This window comes from Mustela nivalis (assembly GCF_964662115.1).
Source record: "Mustela nivalis genome assembly, chromosome: 5".
NCBI lineage: Eukaryota > Metazoa > Chordata > Mammalia > Carnivora > Mustelidae > Mustela > Mustela nivalis.
In genome coordinates this window covers 157,917,352-157,936,936 of record NC_139024.1, presented here as the reverse complement: position 1 = coordinate 157,936,936, position 19,585 = coordinate 157,917,352, and the positions used below count along the sequence as shown (strand labels likewise).

Below are 19,585 nucleotides of genomic sequence, written 5' to 3'. Positions count from 1 at the left end.
AGAGAAATAAAAGGTATCCAAATTGGCAACCAAGAAGTCAAACTATCTCTCTTCACAGATGACGTACTTGATATGGAAAACCCAAAAGACTCCACCCCCAAACTACTATAACTCACACAGCAATTCAATAATGTGGCAGGATACAAAATCATGGTGCAGAAATCAGTGGCTTTCTTCTACATTATCAATGAACATACAGGAAGGGAAATTAGAGAATCAATTCCATTTCCTACAGCACACAAACAATAAGATACCTGGGAATAAACCAAACCAAAGAGGTAAAAGATTTGTCCTCAAGGAACAAGTGAACACTCATGAGAGAAGTGGAAGAAAACCAAAAAGCCGGAAAAACATTGCATTCTCATGGATCAGAAGAATAAACATTGTTGGGGAAGGAGTCAAGATGGCGGAGAAGTAGCAGGCTGAGACTACTTCAGCTAGCAGATCAGCTAGATAGCTTATCTAAAGATTGCAAACACCTGCAAATCCATTGGCAGATCGAAGAGAAGAACAACAATTCTGGAAACAGAAAAACAACCACTTTCTGAAAGGTAGGACCGGCAGAGAAGTGAATCCAAAGCGACGGGAAGATAGACCCCAGGGGGAGGGGCCGGCTCCCGGCAAGCGGCGGAGCAACAGTGCACAAAATCAGGACTTTTAAAAGTCTGTTCCGCTGAGGGACATCGCTCCTAAGGCTAAACCGGGGCGAAGCCCATGCGGGGTCAGCGTGGCCTCAGGTCCCGCAGGGTCACAGAAGGATCGGGGGTGTCTGAGTGTCACAGAGATTGCGGGTATTGGAACGGGAAAGCCGGCTACAGAGACAGAGCCGACAGTGAACTCGCAGCTCGGGGTGGCCTTAAACCGGCCGCAGGCTCAGTGAGCTCGGAGCGCGGCCGGAGGTCAGGCAGACGGGAGTAACTGGGCGCTGTTCTCTGAGGGCGCACTGAGGAGTGGGGCCCCGGGCTCTCGGCTCCTCCAGGCCAGAGACCAGGAGGCCACCATTTGTATTCCCGTCCTCCGGAACTCTACGGAAAGCGCTCCGGGAACAAAAGCTCCTGAAAGCAAACCCCAGCAGATTACGCCCCTGCTAAGGGCGGTGCAATTCCGCCTGGGGCAAAGACACTTGAGAATCACTACACCAGGCCCCTCCCCCAGAAGATCAACAAGAAATCCAGCCAAGACCAAGTTCACCTGCCAAGGAGTGCGGTTTCAATACAAAGGAGAGCAGCAGAATTCCAGAGAAGGAGAAAGCAAAGCACAGAACTCATGGCTTTCTCCCTGTGGTTTTTTTTTTTTTTTCCTGTGATTTTTTTAGTCTTGCAGTTAATTTAATTTTTTTCTTTTTCATTTTTTTTCTCTTCTTCTGCTGAAATTTTTTTTAACTTTTACCCTTTTTTAACGTTTTTTAACTAGTTTAATATATTTTTTTTCCTTTTTATATTTTTCTTTATTTGTTTTCTTTTCTTAAATTCTTTTCTTTTATTTATTTTTTCTTTTTTTTCCTTTCTTTCTTTTTGAACCTCTTTTTATCCCCTTTCTCACCCCCTCACGATTTGGGATCTCTTCTGATTTGGTTAAAGCATATTTTCCTGGGGTTGTTGCCACCCTTTTAGTGTTTTACTTGCTCCTTCATATACTCTTATCTGGACAAAATGACAAGGCGGAAAAATTCACCACAAAAAAAAAGAACAAGAGGCAGTACCGAAGGCTAGGGACCTAATCAATACAGACATTGGTAATATGTCAGATCTAGAGTTCAGAAGGACAATTCTCAAGGTTCTAGCCGGGCTCGAAAAAGGCATGGAAGATATTAGAGAAACCCTCTCGGGAGATATAAAAGCCCTTTCTGGAGAAATAAAAGAACTAAAATCTAACCAAGTTGAAATCAAAAAAGCTATTAATGAGGTGCAATCAAAAATGGAGGCTCTCACTGCTAGGATAAATGAGGCAGAAGACAGAATTAGTGATATAGAAGACCAAATGACAGAGAATAAAGAAGCTGAGCAAAAGAGGGACAAACCGCTACTGGACCACGAGGGGAGAATTCGAGAGATAAGTGACACCATAAGACGAAACAACATTAGAATAATTGGGATTCCAGAAGAAGAAGAAAGAGAGAGGGGAGCAGAAGGTATACTGGAGAGAATTATTGGGGAGAATTTCCCCAATATGGCAAAGGGAACGAGCATCAAAATTCAGGAGGTTCAGAGAACACCCCTCAAAATCAATAAGAATAGGCCCACACCCCGTCACCTTATAGTAAAATTTACAAGTCTTAGTGACAAAGAGAAAATCCTGAAAGCAGCCCGGGAAAAGAAGTCTGTAACATACAATGGTAAAAATATTAAATTGGCAGCTGACTCATCCACAGAGACCTGGCAGGCCAGAAAGAGCTGGCATGATATTTTCAGAGCAATAAACGAGAAAAACATGCAGCCAAGAATACTATATCCAGCTAGGCTATCATTGAAAATAGAATGAGAGATTAAAAGCTTCCAGGACAAACAACAACTGAAAGAATTTGCAAACACCAAACCAGCTCTACAGGAAATATTGAAAGGGGTCCTCTAAGCAAAGAGAGAAACTACAAGTGGTAGATCAGTAGGTAACAGAGACAATATACAGAAACAGTCACCTTACAGGCAATACAATGGCACTAAATTCATATCTCTCAATAGTTACCCTGAATGTTAATGGGCTAAATGCCCCCAATCAAAAGACAGAGTATCAGAATGGATAAAAAAACAAAACCCATCTATATGTTGCCTCCAAGAAACTCATTTTAAGCCCGAAGACACCTCCAGATTTAAAGTGAGGGGGTGGAAAAGAATTTACCATGCTAATGGACATCAGAAGAAAGCAGGAGTGGCAATCCTTATATCAGATCAATTAGATTTTAAGCCAAAGACTATAATAAGAGATGAGGAAGGACACTATATCATACTCAAAGGGTCTGTCCAACAAGAAGATCTAACAATTTTAAATATCTATGCCTCCAACGTGGGAGCAGCCAACTATATAAACCAATTAATAACAAAATCAAAGAAACACATCAACAATAATACAATCATAGTAGGGGACTTAAACACTCCCCTCACTGAAATGGACAGATCATCCAAGCAAAAGATCAACAAGGAAATAAAGGCCTTAAATGACACACTGGACCAGATGGACATCACAGGTATATGTAGAACATTTCATCCCAAAGCAACAGAATACACATTCTTCTCTAGTGCACATGAAACATTCTCCAGAATAGATCACATCCTCGGTCCTAAATCAGGACTCAACCGGTATCAAAAGATTGGGATCATTCCCTGCATATTTTCAGACCACAATGCTCTGAAGCTAGAACTCAACCACAAGAGGAAGTTTGGAAAGAACCCAAATACATAGAGACTAAACAGCATCCTTCTAAAGAATGAATGGGTCAGGGCGCCTGGGTGGCTCAGTGGGTTAAGCCGCTGCCTTCGGCTCAGGTCATGATCTCAGGGTCCTGGGATCGAGGCCCGCATCGGGATCTCTGCTCAGCAGGGAGTCTGCTTCCCTCTCTCTCTCTCTGCCTGCCTCTCCATCTACTTGTGATTTCTCTCTGTCAAATAAATAAATAAAATCTTTAAAAAAAAAAAAAAAGATTGAATGGGTCAACCGGGAAATTAAAGAAGAATTGAAAAAAATCATGGAAACAAATGATAATGAAAATACAACGGTTCAAAATCTGTGGGACACAACAAAGGCAGTCCTGAGAGGAAAATATATAGCGGTACAAGCCTTCCTCTAGAAACAAGAAAGGTCTCAGGTACACAACCTAACCCTACACCTAAAGGAGCTGGAGAAAGAACAAGAAAGAAACCCTAAGCCCAGCAGGAGAAGAGAAATCATAAAGATCAGAGCAGAAATCAATGAAATAGAAACCAAAAAGACAATAGAGCAAATCAACGAAACTAGGAGCTGGTTCTTTGAAAGAATAAAATTGATAAACCCCTGGCCAGACTTATCAAAAAGAAAATAGAAAGGACCCAAATAAAATCATGAATGAAAGAGGAGAGATTACAACTAACACCAAAGAAATACAAACTATTATAAGAACATACTATGAGCAACTCTACGCCAACAAATTTGACAATCTGGAAGAAATGGATGCATTCCTAGAAAAATATAAACTACCACAACTGAACCAGGAAGAAATAGAAAGCCTGAACAGGCCCATAACCAGTAAGGAGATTGAAACAGTCATTAAAAATCTCCAAACAAACAAAAGCCCTGGGCCAGACGGCTTCCTGGGGGAATTCTACCAAACATTTAAAGAAGAACTAATTCCTATTCTCCTGAAACTGTTCCAAAAAATAGAAATGGAAAGAAAACTTCCAAACTCATTTTATGAGGCCAGCATCACCTTGATCCCAAAACCAGACAAGGAGCCCATCAAAAAAGAGAGCTATAGACCAATATCCTTGATGAACACAGATGCGAAAATTCTCACCAAAATACTAGCCAATAGGATTCAACAGTACATTAAAAGGATTATTCACGACGACCACGTGGGATTTATTCCAGGGATGCAAGGTTTGTTCAACATCCGCAAATCAGTCAATGTGATACAACACACCAATAAAAGAAAGAACAAGAACCATATGATACTCTCAATAGATGCTGAAAAAGCATTTGACAAAGTACAACATCCCTTCCTGATCAAAAATCTTCAAAGTGTAGGGATAGAGGGCACATACCTCAATATCATCAAAGCCATCTATGAAAAACCCACTGCAAATATCATTCTCAATGGAGAAAAACTGAAAGCTTTTCTGCTAAGGTCAGGAACACGGCAGGGATGTCCATTTTCATCACTGCTATTCAACATAGTACTAGAAGTCCTAGCCTCAGCAATCAGACAACAAAACGAAATTAAAGGCATCCAGATCAGCAAAGAAGAAGTCAAATTATCACTCTTCGCAGATGATATGATACTATATGTGGAAAATCCAAAAGACTCCACTCCAAAACTGCTAGAACTTGTACAGGAATTCAGTAAAGTGTCAGGATATAAAATCAATGCAGAGAAATCAGTTGCATTTCTCTACACCAACAACAAGACAGAAGAAAGAGAAACTAAGGAGTCAATCCCATTTACAATTGCACCCCAAACCATAAGATACCTAGGAATAAACCTAACCAAAGAGGCACAGAATCTATACTCAAAAAACTATAAAGTACTCATGATAGAAATTGAGGAAGACACAAAGAAATGGAAAAATGTTCCATGCTCCTGGATTGGAAGAATAAATATTGTGAAAATGTCTCTGCTACCTAAAGCAATCTACACATTTAATGCTATTCCTATCAAAGTACCATCCATCTTTTTCAAAGAAATGGAACAAATAATTCTAAAATTTATATGGAACCAGAAAAGACCTCAAATAGCCAAAGGGATATTGAAAAAGAAAGCCAACGTTGGTGGCATCACAATTCCGGACTTCAAGCTCTATTACAAAGCTGTCATCATCAAGACAGCATGGTACTGGCACAAAAACAGACACATAGATCAATGGAACAGAATAGAGAGCCCAGAAATTGACCCTCAACTCTATGGTCAACTCATCTTTGACAAAGCAGGAAAGAATGTCCAATGGAAAAAAGACAGCCTCTTCAATAAATGGTGTTGGGGAAAATTGGACAGCCACATGCAGAAAAATGAAATTGGACCATTTCCTTACACCACACACAAAAATAGACTCAAAATGGATGAAGGACCTCAATGTGAGAAAGGAATCCATCCAAATCCTTGAGGAGAACACAGGCAGCAACCTCTTCGACCTCAGCCGCAGGAACATCTTCCTAGGAACATCGCCAAAGGCAAGGGAAGCAAGGGCAAAAATGAACTATTGGGATTTCATCAAGATCAAAAGCTTTTGCACAGCAAAGGAAACAGTTAACAAAGTCAAAATACAACTGACAGAATGGGAGAAGATATTTGCAAACGACATATCAGATAAAGGACTAGTGTCCAGAATCTATAAAGAACTTAGCAAACTCAACACCCAAAGAACAAATAATCCAATCATGAAATGGGCAGAGGACATGGACAGACATTTCTGCAAAGAAGACATCCAGGTGGCCAACAGACACATGAAAAAGTGCTCCATGTCATTCGGCATCAGGGAAATACAAATCAAAACCACAATGAGATATCACCTCACACCAGTCAGAATGGCTAAAATCAACAAGTCAGGAAATGACAGATGCTGGTGAGGATGCGGAGAAAGGGGAACCCTCCTACACTGTTGGTGGGAATGCAAGCTGGTGCAGCCACTCTGGAAAACAGCATGGAGGTTCCTCAAAATGTTGAAAATAGAACTACCCTATGACCCAGCAATTGCACTACTGGGTATTTACCCTAAAGATACAAACGTAGTGATCCAAAGGGGCACATGCACCCAAATGTTTATAGCAGCAATGTCCACAATAGCCAAACTATGGAAAGAACCTAGATGTCCATCAACAGATGAATGGGTAAAGAAGATGTGGTATATATACACAATGGAATACTATGCAGCCATCAAAAGAAATGAAATCTTGCCATTTGCGACGACATGGATGGAACTAGAGCGTATCATGCTTAGCGAAATAAGTCAAGCAGAGAAAGACAACTATCATATGATCTCCCTGATATGAGGAAGTGGTGATGCAACATGGGGGCTTAAGTGGGTAGGAGAAGAATCAATGAAACAAGATGGGATTGGGAGGGAGACAAACCATAAGTGACTCTTAATCTTACAAAACAAAATGAGGTTTGCTGGGGGGAGGGGGGTTGGGAGAAGGGGGAGTGGGGTTATGGACATTGGGGAGGGTATGTGCTTTGGTGAGTGCTGTGAAGTGTGTAAACCTGGTGATTCACAGACCTGTACCCCTGGGGATAAAAATACATGTTTATTGATGGGGGGAAAAAAAACTAATTAAACCATTATTTTTTGTGAAGGTAAAAAAAAATGGTGCTGGGGAAATTGGACAGCTATGTATAGAAGAACAAACTTGAACATTCTCTTATACCATATGCAAAGAAAAGCTCGAAATAGATGGTAGATCTCAATGTGAGACAGGGATCTATCATCATTCTACAGGAGAACATAGGCAGTAATCTCTTTGACATTGACCACAGCAACTTCTTTCAAGACATGTCTTCAAAGGCAAAGGAAACAAAAACAAAAATAAACTTTTGGGACTTCATCAAGATCAAAAACTTCTGCACAGCAAAGGAAACAGTCAACAAAAACAAAGAGGAAACCCACGGAATGGGAGAAAATATTTGCAAATAACAGTACAGACAAAGGGCTGATATCCAAGATCTATAAGGAACTCCTCAAACTCAACTCACACAAAACAGATAATCACATCAAAAGATCAGCAGAAGACATGGACAGACACTTCTCCAAAGAAGAAGACATACAAATGGCTAACAGAAAAAATGTTCATCACCTTTACCAATCAGGAGATTCAAACCAAAACCACATTGAGATACCACCTTACATCAGTAAGAATGGCCAAAATTAACAAGATAGTGAACAACATGTGTAGGAGAGGATGTGGAGAAAGGGGAACTCTCTTACACTGTTGATGGGAACGCAAGTTGGTGCAGCCACTTTGGGAAACAGTGTGGAGATTAAAAACAGGTCTACCCTATGACCCTGCAATTACACTACTGTATATTTATCCCAGAGATACAGATGTAGTGAAAAGAAGGGCCATCTGTACCCCAATGTTCATAGCAGCAATGGCCACGGACGCCTAACTGTGGAAAGAACCAAGATGCCCTTCAACAGATGAACTGATAGGGTAGATATGGTCCATATATACAATGGAGTATTATGCCACCATCAGAAAGGATAAATACCCAACTTCTGTATCAACATGGATGGGACTGGAAGAGATTATGCTGAGTGAACTAAGTGAAGCAGAGAGAGTCAATTATCATATGGTTTCACTTACTTGTGGAGCATAAGGAATAACATGGAGGACATTGGGAGATGGAAAGAAGAAGTGAGTTTGGGAAACAGGAGGGGGACATAAACCTGGAGAGAATGTGAACTCTAAGAAACAAACTGAGGGCTTGGAGGGGAGGGGGGCTGGGGTTTTGGTGAGCCTGCTGATGGTTATTAATGAGGGCACATATTGCATGGAGCACTGGGTGTTGTGCATGAACATGAAGTTTTGAACACTGAAAATAATTAAATTAAGCTAAAAAATAGAAAAAAAATTAAAAAAAGAAGAAGAATAAACATTGTTAAAAAGTCTATAATGCCTAGAGCAATCAATCCATTTAATGCCATGGCATTCAAAATTCCACCAGTATCTTTCAAAGAGCTGGAACAAACACATGCCATAAATTTGTGTGGAATCAGAAGCGACCCTGTATTGCTAAGAATTGCTGAAAAGAAAAAAAAAAAAAAACTAGGAGCACCATGTTGCCTGATTTCAAGGGTTACTATGAAGCTGTGATCACCAAGACAGCATGGGACGGGCATAAAAACAGACCCATAGACCAGTGGAATGCAGTAGAGACCTCAGATATGGACCATCAACTCTATGGCCAAATAATCTTCAAGAAAGCAGGAAAAAAATATACAGTGGAAAAAAGACAGGCTCTTCAATAACTGTTGCAGGGAAAACTGGGCAGCTCTATGTAGAAGAATGAAACTTGACCATCCTCTTACACCATACACAAAGATAAACTCATAATGGGTAAAAGACCTCAAAGTGAGACAGGAATCCATCAGAAGCCTAGTGGAGAACATAGGCAGTAACCTCTTCGATATCAGCCACAGTGACTTCTTTCAAGATATGTCTCCAAAGGCAAAGGAAACAAAAGCCAAAATAAACTTTGGGGACTTCAACAAATTCAAAACCTTCTGTGCTGCATAGGAAACAGTCAAGAAAGCAAAGAGGCAACCCACAGAATGTGATAAGATATTTGCAAATGACAGGACAGACAAAAGGTTGATATCCAGGATCTAGGAAGAACTCCTCAAACTCAACATGCACAAAACAGATAATCATATCAAAAAATGGGCAGAAGATATGAACAGACACTTCTCCAAAGAAGACATACAAATGGCTATTAGACACCTGAAGAAATGTTCATCATCCCTAGGCATCAGGGAGATTCAAATGAAAACCACATTAAGATGTTACCTTACACCAGATAGAATGGACTAAAATAGCCAGACAGGAAACAACATGTGTGGGAAAGGATGTGGAGAAAGGGGAACCCTCTTACACTGTGGGTGAGAATGCAAGTGGGTGCAGCCTCTTTGGAGAACAGTGTGGAGATTCCTCAAGAAATTAAAAATAGAACTTTCCTATAACCCTGCAATTACACTCCTAGGTATTTACCCCACACATACAGATGGAGTGAAAAGAAAGGCCATCTGTAACCCAATGTTTAGAGCAGTAATGACCACAGTTGCCAAACTGTGGAAAGAACCAAGATGCCCTTCAACAGAAGAATGGATAAGGAAGATGTGGTCCATATACACTATGGAGTATTATGCCTCCATTCAGAAAGGATGAATACCCAACTTTGGTAGCAACATGGACGGGACTGGAAGAGATTCTGCTGAGTGAAATAAATCAAGCAGAGAGAGTCAATTATCATATGTGTGGAGCATAACAAATAGCATGGAGGACAAGGGGAGATGGATATGAGAGGGGAGTGGAGGGACATTGGAAGGGGAGGGGAACCATGAGAGACTATGGACTCTGAAAATGAATCTGAGGGCTTTGAAACAGTGGGGGTAGAAGGTTGGGGAAACACATGGTGGGTAATAGAGAGGGCAGGGATTTCATGGAGGACTGGGTGTGGTTCTAAAACAATAAATACGATTACACTGAAAAGAAATTGGGAAAAAAATAAAACAACATATGCCAATAAGCTAAGCACCTAGCTGAAATGGATGCATTCCTAGAAAACTGTAAATCCCAAACTTGAACCCAGAAGAAATGTACAACCTGAATGGACCATTATCCAGTAATGAGATTAAAGCAGTGATCAAAAACCTCCAAAAAGACAAGACCCCACGACCTGAAGGATGCCCTAGCGAATTCTACCAAACTTTAAGAACTAACACCTCTTCTCCTGAAGCTCTTTCCAAAATTTGAAGCAGAAGGAAAACTTCCAGACACTTTTTATGAAGCCAGCATTACCCTGATCCACAAACCAGGCAAAGACCTCACCAAAAAGGAGAATTTCAAACCAATATCACTGATGAATATGGATGCTAAGAACTCAATAAGATTCTAGCTCGTAGGAACCTACAGTACATTAAACAGTCATTCCATCAAGACCGAGTAGGATCTATCCCTGGGTTGCAAGGTTGTTTCGACATTCACAAATCAATCAGTGTCATAGCAGAAATTAGGAAGTGAAGACAGAAGAACCACATGGTCCTCTCAATTGGTGAAGAAAAAGCATTGGACAAAATCCAGCATCCGTCCCTGACTAAAACGCTACAAAGTATAGGGATACAGGGAATATTCGTCAACTTCATAAAATGTTTCTATGAAAAACCTACAGTAAATACCATCCTCAAAGGGTAGGAGCTGACAGCCATCGCTTTCAAATCAGGAACATGACAAGGATGCCCACTCTCACCACTCTTGTTCAACATAGGATGTGAAGTCCTAGCAACAGCAATCAGACAACAAAGAGAAATAAAAGGTATCCAAATTGGCAAACAAGAAGTCAAACTCTCTCTCCCCACAGATGATGTATTTAATATGGAAAACCCAAAAGACTCCACCCCCAAACTACCAGAAATCAAACAGCAATTCAATAATGTGGCAGGATATAAGATCATCATACAGAAATCAGTGGCTTTCTTCTACATTATCAGTGAAAATACAGAAAGGGAAATTAGAGAATCAATTCCATTGATACAGCACCCAAACCATAAGATACCTGGAAATAAACCAAACCAAAGAGGTAAAGATTTATACTCGAGATACTAGAGAACACTCATGAGAGAAATGCAAGAAAACCAAAAAGACAGAAAACCATTACATTCTCCTGGATCAGAAGAATAAACATTGTTAAAATGTCTATACTGCTTAGAGCAATTGGTCCATTTAATGCCATTGCAATCAAAATTCCACCAGTATCTTTCAAAGAGCTGGAACAAACACACACCAAAAATTATTGTGGAATCAGAAGCGACCCCGAATTGCTAAGAATTGCTGAAAAGAGCAACAAAACTGGGAGCACCACGTGGCCTGATTTCAAGGGTTACTATGAAGCTGTGATCACCAAGACAGCATGGGACTGGCATAAAAACAGAGCCATAGACCAGTGGAACACAGTAGAGAGCTCAGATTGGATCATCAACTCTATGGCCAAATAGTCCTCAAGAAAGCAGGAAAAAATATACAGTGGAAAAAAGGCAGTCTCTTCAATAACTGGTGCAGGGGAAACTGGGCAGATCTATGCAGAAGAATGAAACTCGACAATCCTCTTACACCATACACAAAGATAAACTCATAATGGATAAAGACCTCAACATGAGGCAGGAATCCATCAGAATCCTAGAGGAGAACATAGGCAGTAATCTCTTCGATATCAGCCACAGCAACTTCTTTCAAGAGATGTCTCCAAAGGAAAAAGAAACAAGCCAAAATAAACTTCGGGGACTTCATCAAAACCAGATATTTGCAAATGACAGTACAGATAAAATGTTGCTATCCAGGATCTATAAAGAACTCCTCAATCTCAACACACACAAAGCAGACAATCATATAAAAACATGGGCAGAATATAGGAACAGACATTTCTCCAATTAAGACATACAAATGGCTATCAGACATATGAAAAAAGGTTCATCATCACTAGCCCTCATGGAGACTCAAATTCAAACACATTGAGATAGCACCTGACACCAGTTAGAACGGCCCAAATCAGCAAGATAGGAATCAACATGTGTTGGAGAGGATGTGGAGAAAGGGGAACCCGTATCTCAACTCTGCTCCAGGAACGCTCCTCTGCACTGGTGCCCCCAGGTGGTCGCATCATCTCTCACATTTTCCAGGAGTCCGCGACATGTCCCGAGCAAGAAAGGGCCCGTGGCCGCGGGGAGCAGGGTGTTCCGCAGGGCTGCCCAACGCCGGCCAATTCTCAGGAGCATTCTGTCCAAACCGATCCCAGTTTGGGAAGAACGCTCCTGAGAACTAGACAGACAACACCCAGCGAACTCGCTTCTGGTGCCGCACGTCTGCATGACCGTCTCCTGGGCATGGCCCAGCATCATGAGCGATCATGTCCGAACCCCACCAAAATGTTCAAGTGCTAATACAAAGCTGTCAGGCCCCGGCTATTCCAAGGCCTCCTGCTCCTCGGCTTCTGGTGGTCCCTTCCCTGGCACTGTCCCATGGAGCCAAGCCTGCCCTGAGTCCCGGGCACGAATCCTCACCTTCTTCCTCAAAACAAGACCTGGTAATGGGTCCTCAATTCTTTTTCCCCAACTTCCTCCCTCAAGGGGCCTGTCCCTCAAGGCCTCCAACTGGGGAACCCTGAGTCCCGCGGCCACTCCTCACCATCCCACCCTTGCAACCCTCGGAGCAAGAGAAACCTGCGTGCCCCCACTGAGGTCATCCCCATCTTCCCCCAAAAAAGTCGGAGGTGCATGTCCGGCCACCACCCGTCCCTCAACTCCGCTCTGGGAATGCTCCCCTGCGCCGGGGCCCCGGGTGGGCCGCCTCGTTTAGGTGCATTAACCGGGTAGCTGCTCCATGCCCCAGGCAAGAAAGGGCCCTGGGCCACGCGGAGCAGGGTGGTCCGTAGGGCTGCCCAACGCCGGCCAAGTCTCACGAGCGTTCTGCCCAAACCGTGGGAATTGGCCGGAAAACGCTTCCGGTGCCGCAAGTCTGCAGGGCCGCCCCCCCACCCCCCCGGGCCGGCCCTGCATCGACAGCGCTCGCGCACTTACCCCGCCAGGAAGCCCTCCGTGAGGCAGGCTGCGGAGAGGCCGACACCTCCTGCTCCTCGGCCTGCGTGGGTCCCTTCCCTGCTGCTGTCCCATGGGGCCGGGCCCGCCCCGAGGCCGGGGCTGGAAACCTCACCTGCTTCCCCAGCCTTCCGCTTTGGGGTCCTGTCCCTCTGGGCCTCTATCTGGGGAATCCTCATTCAGGTGGCCACGCCTGCCCCTCCCACCCCGGCGCCCACGGTGCCTTTCACTGCTTCAGAGATGCCTCGGAGCCAGAGAAACCTGCGTGCCCCCATGGAGGTCAGCCCCATCCTTGGGCACTCCTGTCGCCTGAATAGACAGAGTCCCTCAGCTCTGCTCCAGGAACGCTCCAGTGCCCCTGCGTATTGGCCCTTTTTTCTTTTGGACGCCAACTGCCCCGATTTTAAGCAACCTTGGCCAGAACCAGCCTGGTCTCTCTTGTAAACCACTTCTACCCTGCCCACAAACCCAGATTCTGCCGCACTGCAGGATCCATTTCCTGAAGTCAACCCCGAATGGTGCCCTCTCGGCACTGGCAGATCAGTGTAGCCATTCCCCATGTCCACCACCCGAACCTAAGTCGTGTTTTCAAGCCTCCTTCGACAGGGACCTCTCTCGCAAACTCTCTAGCTGGGAAACCTGAAGTCACACTGTAGGAGGCCGCCAGCCACCTAGCAGGTCACCAGTCTGTTTGGAGATGCACGGGGCCATCAGAGCCAGTGAAAAATGCTGTGTCCCCATGAGTCCTCACCCTCGTTCTGCTGCCCCCGGAGCATGATGCGCCACCTGACCACCATCCTCATCTCAGCTCCTCGCGGATCCAACCCTCAGATCAGCAGTTTGGATATGCCACACCCCTACCTCAGCTCTCTTCAGGGACCCCTGTCAGCTCGAGGCAGACCTGGAACTCCCCTGCCTGCCAAAAACTCTGGGTTCCCCTCTCCTTCTTCTCGATGGACATCGGACCAAGGCTTCCTTCACAAAGAGGGAAGGCTACCTCTTGACTGCTTCTCACCTCCTTTCCTCTTCTTCCTTATTTCTCTCCAATTACCTTTGTACCTGGGCGAACTGCAAGGAACATATCCATGGAACATGACATGCTCTGACATCTGAAACTTCCTGGCAGCTTTCTGAGGGCGCCTTATGCAAACAGAATCTAGTGGATCGTAGCACAGTATGTTTGCTAATGATCATCAAGACAACAAGAGAGTGAAAATCACTCCATTACTACCTCCGTCCTCATGAAGTAGAACAAGGTCTTCCTATTTCCCTCCTTCACTTCCATTCCAATTCCTTTCCATGCAGTGTTCGTTCCGACGCTTCAGGGGTAGGAGTTCAGGATTCCTCACCTGCACAGAACACCCAGAGCTCATCACAATGGCTGCCCTCCCTAAGAGCCACCACCCATTGAATCCTTCCCCTCCACACCCCTGCTCTCTCACTACCTTCGGTTGGTGCTATATGTTGGAGTCTTTCCTCACTGACTTCTCGTTCTCCCCCCACTATGTTCATCTTTTTTTTCTGAAATTCCATAGATGGCAAATGATAGGCTATTGGTCATTTCTTATGATATGGCTTAGCTTAAACCCATTCTAGATCCATCCACATCCTTGCAAATGGTAAGATTACATTCTTTCTGAACCTGGCTCCTATTCCAGTTAGGATATGTGGGAGATTAGATGTCTACAATCATATATATATATATATGTGTGTGTATACAATCATATATATATATATGTGTATATATATATATATGTGTGTGTATATATATACACACACATATATATATATATCGCTCATCAGCGAATGGACATTGGGACGCCCTCCATCGTTTCTCTATGGTTGATAATGCTGGTGTCCATATCACGGTGCTTGTACCCCATTGGTTGTGCATTTTTGTGCCATTGAGGGAAATTCTTAGGAGGGCAACTGCTGTTTTCTAGGGTTGTTCTGTTTTTAGCATTCAGAAGAACCACCGTGCTCTTTTCCAGAGGGGCTTCAAGAACCCGCATGCCCGCCGACAGTGCAGGAGCGTTCCTCCTGATGCAGAACCTTCCCTGCCAGCAATTTTCTAAGGAGGAAACAGAAAACCTGGGGGATAACGTGACTCGGACAGCGTCCGGCAAGCAGCCCCAGAAAATCACCCCAGGGTTCCTGACGCCATGCCCTGGGAAGCCATCAGAACGCCTCTATCCAGGGGAATTCCCAAAGACCCCCCTTCTGACTTCACCACCCATGTTACTACAAAGAAAGGATGCCATGGCCAAGTCTGTAGAGGGTCCACTGAGTGAAAGTAGAAAGTCAAGCTTCCCTTTTCAATCCTCCAAGGCTCCTTGGTATCCTTTTGAATGTTCCCTCTGCCCTCATCGGAACTCTTTGGATAAAAAAGACGAATCCAGGGGTTGCCTGGGTGGCTCAGTGGGTTGGGCCTCTGCTTTCGGGTCTGGTCATGATCCCAGGGTACTGGGATCAAGCCCCGCATCGGGCTCTCTGCTTGGCAGGGAGCCTGCTTCCTCCTCTCTCTCTGCCTGCCCCTCTGCCTACTTGTGATCTCTCTGTCCAATAAATAAAAATCTTAAAAAAAAAAAAAGACAAATCCATTAGGATCCATCCCGTTGGACAAAGGAGAAGCCAAGTCTCTATCTGACCACAAACAGCCACCTCCCTCTAGATGCCGGCCATTCCACCACGGCCTAGGACCCATGGAATCAACTGTGTTCGAGGAAGGAATGCATTCTAGGTCCCAAACACACACAGAGTCCATCTCATCTTCCTTTTTGAATCCAAGGGATTGCCTAGAAAAGAGATGTTCCAAATATGTCTGAGAGCCAGAAAGAAGCAGAGAAAATGTGATCCCCTGCCAGGTGCTCCCTGCAAGGAAACTCAGGAACCCCAGCACCCACGCTCCATGGCTGACAGCTGCATTCATGGGACTTTTTGGCTCCACTGGAGATGAGGAAAAACCCAGCATGTTTGGGGTGAAAGAGAAGTTTGACCTCCCATGTTGGCATGGATGTGCCACTGTGCCCCACTGGCCTGCTGTTTTCTCTGAATGCCGATGTCCTGGGACAAGCTGCAGGACGGATTCAGACTCTGATTTCCAGACTTTAGGTCTCGTGGAGCCCGAGCGAAGAAGGGTCGTCAGGTGCGGATATGGAGGCGCCTCCCACCTAAAGCCTACACACCTGCTCCGATTCCTGGGCGAAGGAGAGACACATGCTTGTTTCTTAAGTGGTCATCCACTTCCTTCTCAAGCTGGCCAGTGCCCTTGTCCTTTTTGGAGAAGCAAAGAGACTTTTCCAAACAGACACTCAACCCCTAGGTTGCAAAGGCTTCATGGGTTGAATTGGGTTCCCCGGTCTCCAGACCCCCACCGGTGGTGGCAAGCAGCATTGCACCCTACCATGCTCTCTTGCTCCACAGCTCATCTCGCCCTCCAGTGGCGTGAATCGGTACTGCCGATCCTTCTACAGACTCCATGCAGCTGCGAAAACCCTCCACAGGTCTAAAGCCACACTGACACTGTCCCTCCAGATTGGGACCTCTGAGCCACACCCCAGTTTCTCCCTGCTACTCAAGAGCAACCCGTGCAGAACCCTAGGAATTGAACAACCATATGCCTCCCTGAGGACACCCCAACCTCAACGCCCCACCCCCCAGTCACAAACTCACAGCCTGATGTGTTCTCTGACCACTGTGCTCAACTCAGTCCCCAGGGTTCTTGCCTCAGCACCAGCAGATCAGGCCTGGAGATCCCTAAGCCCTAACCCTCACCCTAGTTTGGGCTTTCAGTCTTCCATTCTTAGGGGCATGGCTCCCAAGCTCCCCAGATACAGACTCTTGAGTGACACTCCAGAACTTCGCCAGCCACGGGGTAGGAAACCATGCTGTTTGGACCTGCGCTGAACCCACATGGGGGAGAAACCTACATGTCCCCTAAAGCCAACTCCATCATCAGTGGCCCCCGGCCATTGAGCCATATTCCCCTGCACCGCTGGATGCATGCCTTCATTTCAGCCCTGGGGGGCCCACCTCTGCTCCAGCAGATTGGACCTGCTGTGCCCCTAGGACCTAACCCTAATCCTATGTGGGGTGTACAGACTTCTTTTTTTTTTTAAAGATTTTATTTATTTATTTGACAGTCAGAGATCACAAGTAGGCAGAGAGGCAGGCAGAGGGAGAGAGAGAGAGAGAGGGAAGCAGGCTTCCTGCGGAGCAGAGAGCCTGATGCGGGGTTCGATCCCAGGACCCCGAGATCATGACCCGAGCCAAAGGCAGCAGCCCAAACCACTGAGCCATGCCCAGAGGGCAGGCTCCCAAGCCCACCAGACTGGGGATGCCTGAGACTCACACAGTCCCTTAGCTGGCCACCTAGGGTGAAATGGTGCCATTTGGAACTGCATAGAAACCTCAGAATGGGAGAAACTTGCATACTCCAAGAGAGCAACCCCAGCATCTATGCCCCCGCAGACCCAAACCCCCAAGACTCTGAACTGATGCCTGTCCTCAACTAGTCCATCAGTAAGTCCTCCTCTGTACCGGCAGATAGGGCCTGTCATGCCCCTTGACACTAAGCCTAACACTAGTTTCCGTTTTCAGGCTTCCATTCTGAGGGGCCTGGCTCCCACACCACCCAAGTTAAGGACCCCTGGAAGACACTCCAGGACTCTGTCAGCCACCCAGTAGGAAACTGTGCAGTTCAGAGCTGTGTAAAACCCTCAAAGAGGGATTAACATGAAGGCCCCACTTGAGGCCACCCCCCACCTTTGGCGCCCCACCAGGCCACAAACACGGAGGATGATGCCCAGCTGCAACCCCTCCCTCAAATCTGCCCCAGGAAAGCTCCCCTGAGTGTCCGCCCTCAGGTGAGCTGCGTTGGCCCAGCTCGTGTTCCTGGATGGCTGCTACAGGCACCTAGCGAGAAAGCACTCTAGACCATGGGTGCCAGTGCGGCCCGAATCATGGCCCAACACCGCACAGTTCTCACGAGATTTCTGCCCAATGATTTGGGCAGAAAGGACGTGAGAACTGGCTGGTGAACCCTCAGTGAACTCGCCTTCTGCAGCGATTGTGTACAGGGCCACTGCCTGGGCCTGGCCCCAGGGCGACGAGTGGTCATGGCCTGAACCCTGTGAGAAAGCCCTCTATGGGCCAGGCGCATGGGACACCTATACCACCCACTATTCAGCCCCCTTGGGTAACGCCCCTGGGACTGGACGATCAGGCCTGCCATGTCCTGGGCCCTGGCCAAACCCTTGGTTGGGAATCAGGCGTCCGTCCTCAGGGGATTTTCCCTCCAGTCCTCCAGATTTGGGACCCCACAGCCACACCCCATGACCACCTGCCACCCAGGAGGAAACAGTGCCCCTTGGAGCTGTGTGAAACACTCAGAGTGGGAGAAACCTGCATGCCACCCCTGAGGCCATCCCCCACCTTCAGCAACCACCAGGCCACAAACGGAGGCTGATGCCTAGCCACACCCCTCCCTCTACTCTGTCCCTGGAACACTCCCCTGTGTGTCAGCCCTCGGAGGAGCTGCGTGGGCCTGGACTGTGTTCCTGGATGGCCACAACACACACTGAGCAATAAAGTGCTCTAGACTGCAGGCGCCAGCGCAGCCCAAAATGCCACCCAACACCAGCCAATTCTCACTTGCCTTCTGCCCAAATTGATATCAGGCCTGTAAAGGCCCCAAATGCCCCAAGTTGATATTTATTTGGGCAGAAGGCCCATGAGAATTGGTTAGAAAAATCCCTGGCAAAGTCGCTTCCTGAGGCACATGTCTGCAGGGCCTCCACCTGGGCCTGGCCCAGGGAACTGAGTGGTTGTGGCCCAAACCCTGCAAGAAAGCCCTCTTCAAGTCAGGTGCAGGCGAGACCAGCATTTCCTGCTACTTAGTCCCCTGAGGTGCCTGCCCTGGCACTGGCCGATCAAGCCTGACATGCCTCTAGGCCCTGGCCCTAACCCTTGGTTTTCAGTTTTCAGTTTTCCTTCCCCAGGGTCCTGTCCCTCAAGCACTCAAATTTGGGAACCCTGAAACACATACCATGAGTCTGCCTGCCACCCAGGAGGTAACCATGCCATTCAGAGCTGCAGATAACTCTCAGAGTGGGAGAAACCTGCTTGCCCCCCCAAGGCCACCCCAGTATCTGTGCCACCCCTGAACACAAACCCAGACTTCGATGAGCCTCCTGATGCCCGCCCTCCATTCAGCCCACCGGAGAGCCTGCCTCTGCACCAGCAGATTGGGCCTGCCATGCTCCTAGACCCTAACCCTAATCTAGTTTGGGTTTCCTGGCTTCCCTACCAAGGGTCTTGGCTCCCAAGCCCCCCATATTAAGGACTCCTGAACAACACTCAAGGACTCTGCCAGCTACATGGTAGAAAATCATGCCATTTGGAATTGCACCGAACCTTCAGAGGTGGAGAAACCTGTATGTGCCCCTAAAGCCACCCCCCACCATCGGCAGCCCACCTGGCCATAAAACAGGATTCCACCATGTTGCCGGATGCATGCTCTCAGCTCAGCCCTGAGGAGAGCTCACCTCAATGCCAGCAGATCGGTCGTGCCATGCCTCGGGCACTAACCCTATTTTGGG

The 19,585-nt window shown here is 46.3% G+C and overlaps 1 long non-coding RNA gene across 1 annotated transcript in view; it reads right to left on the bottom strand.

Moving 5' to 3' along the window:
* LOC309864280 overlaps positions 1–19,585 on the bottom strand; it is a 70,019-nt gene that overhangs the window by 23,172 nt on the left and 27,262 nt on the right. The window contains exon 2 of the long non-coding RNA XR_014311426.1: positions 14,218–14,335. This is a non-coding gene — a long non-coding RNA (uncharacterized lncRNA). The remainder of the gene's footprint in view (positions 1–14,217; positions 14,336–19,585) is intronic.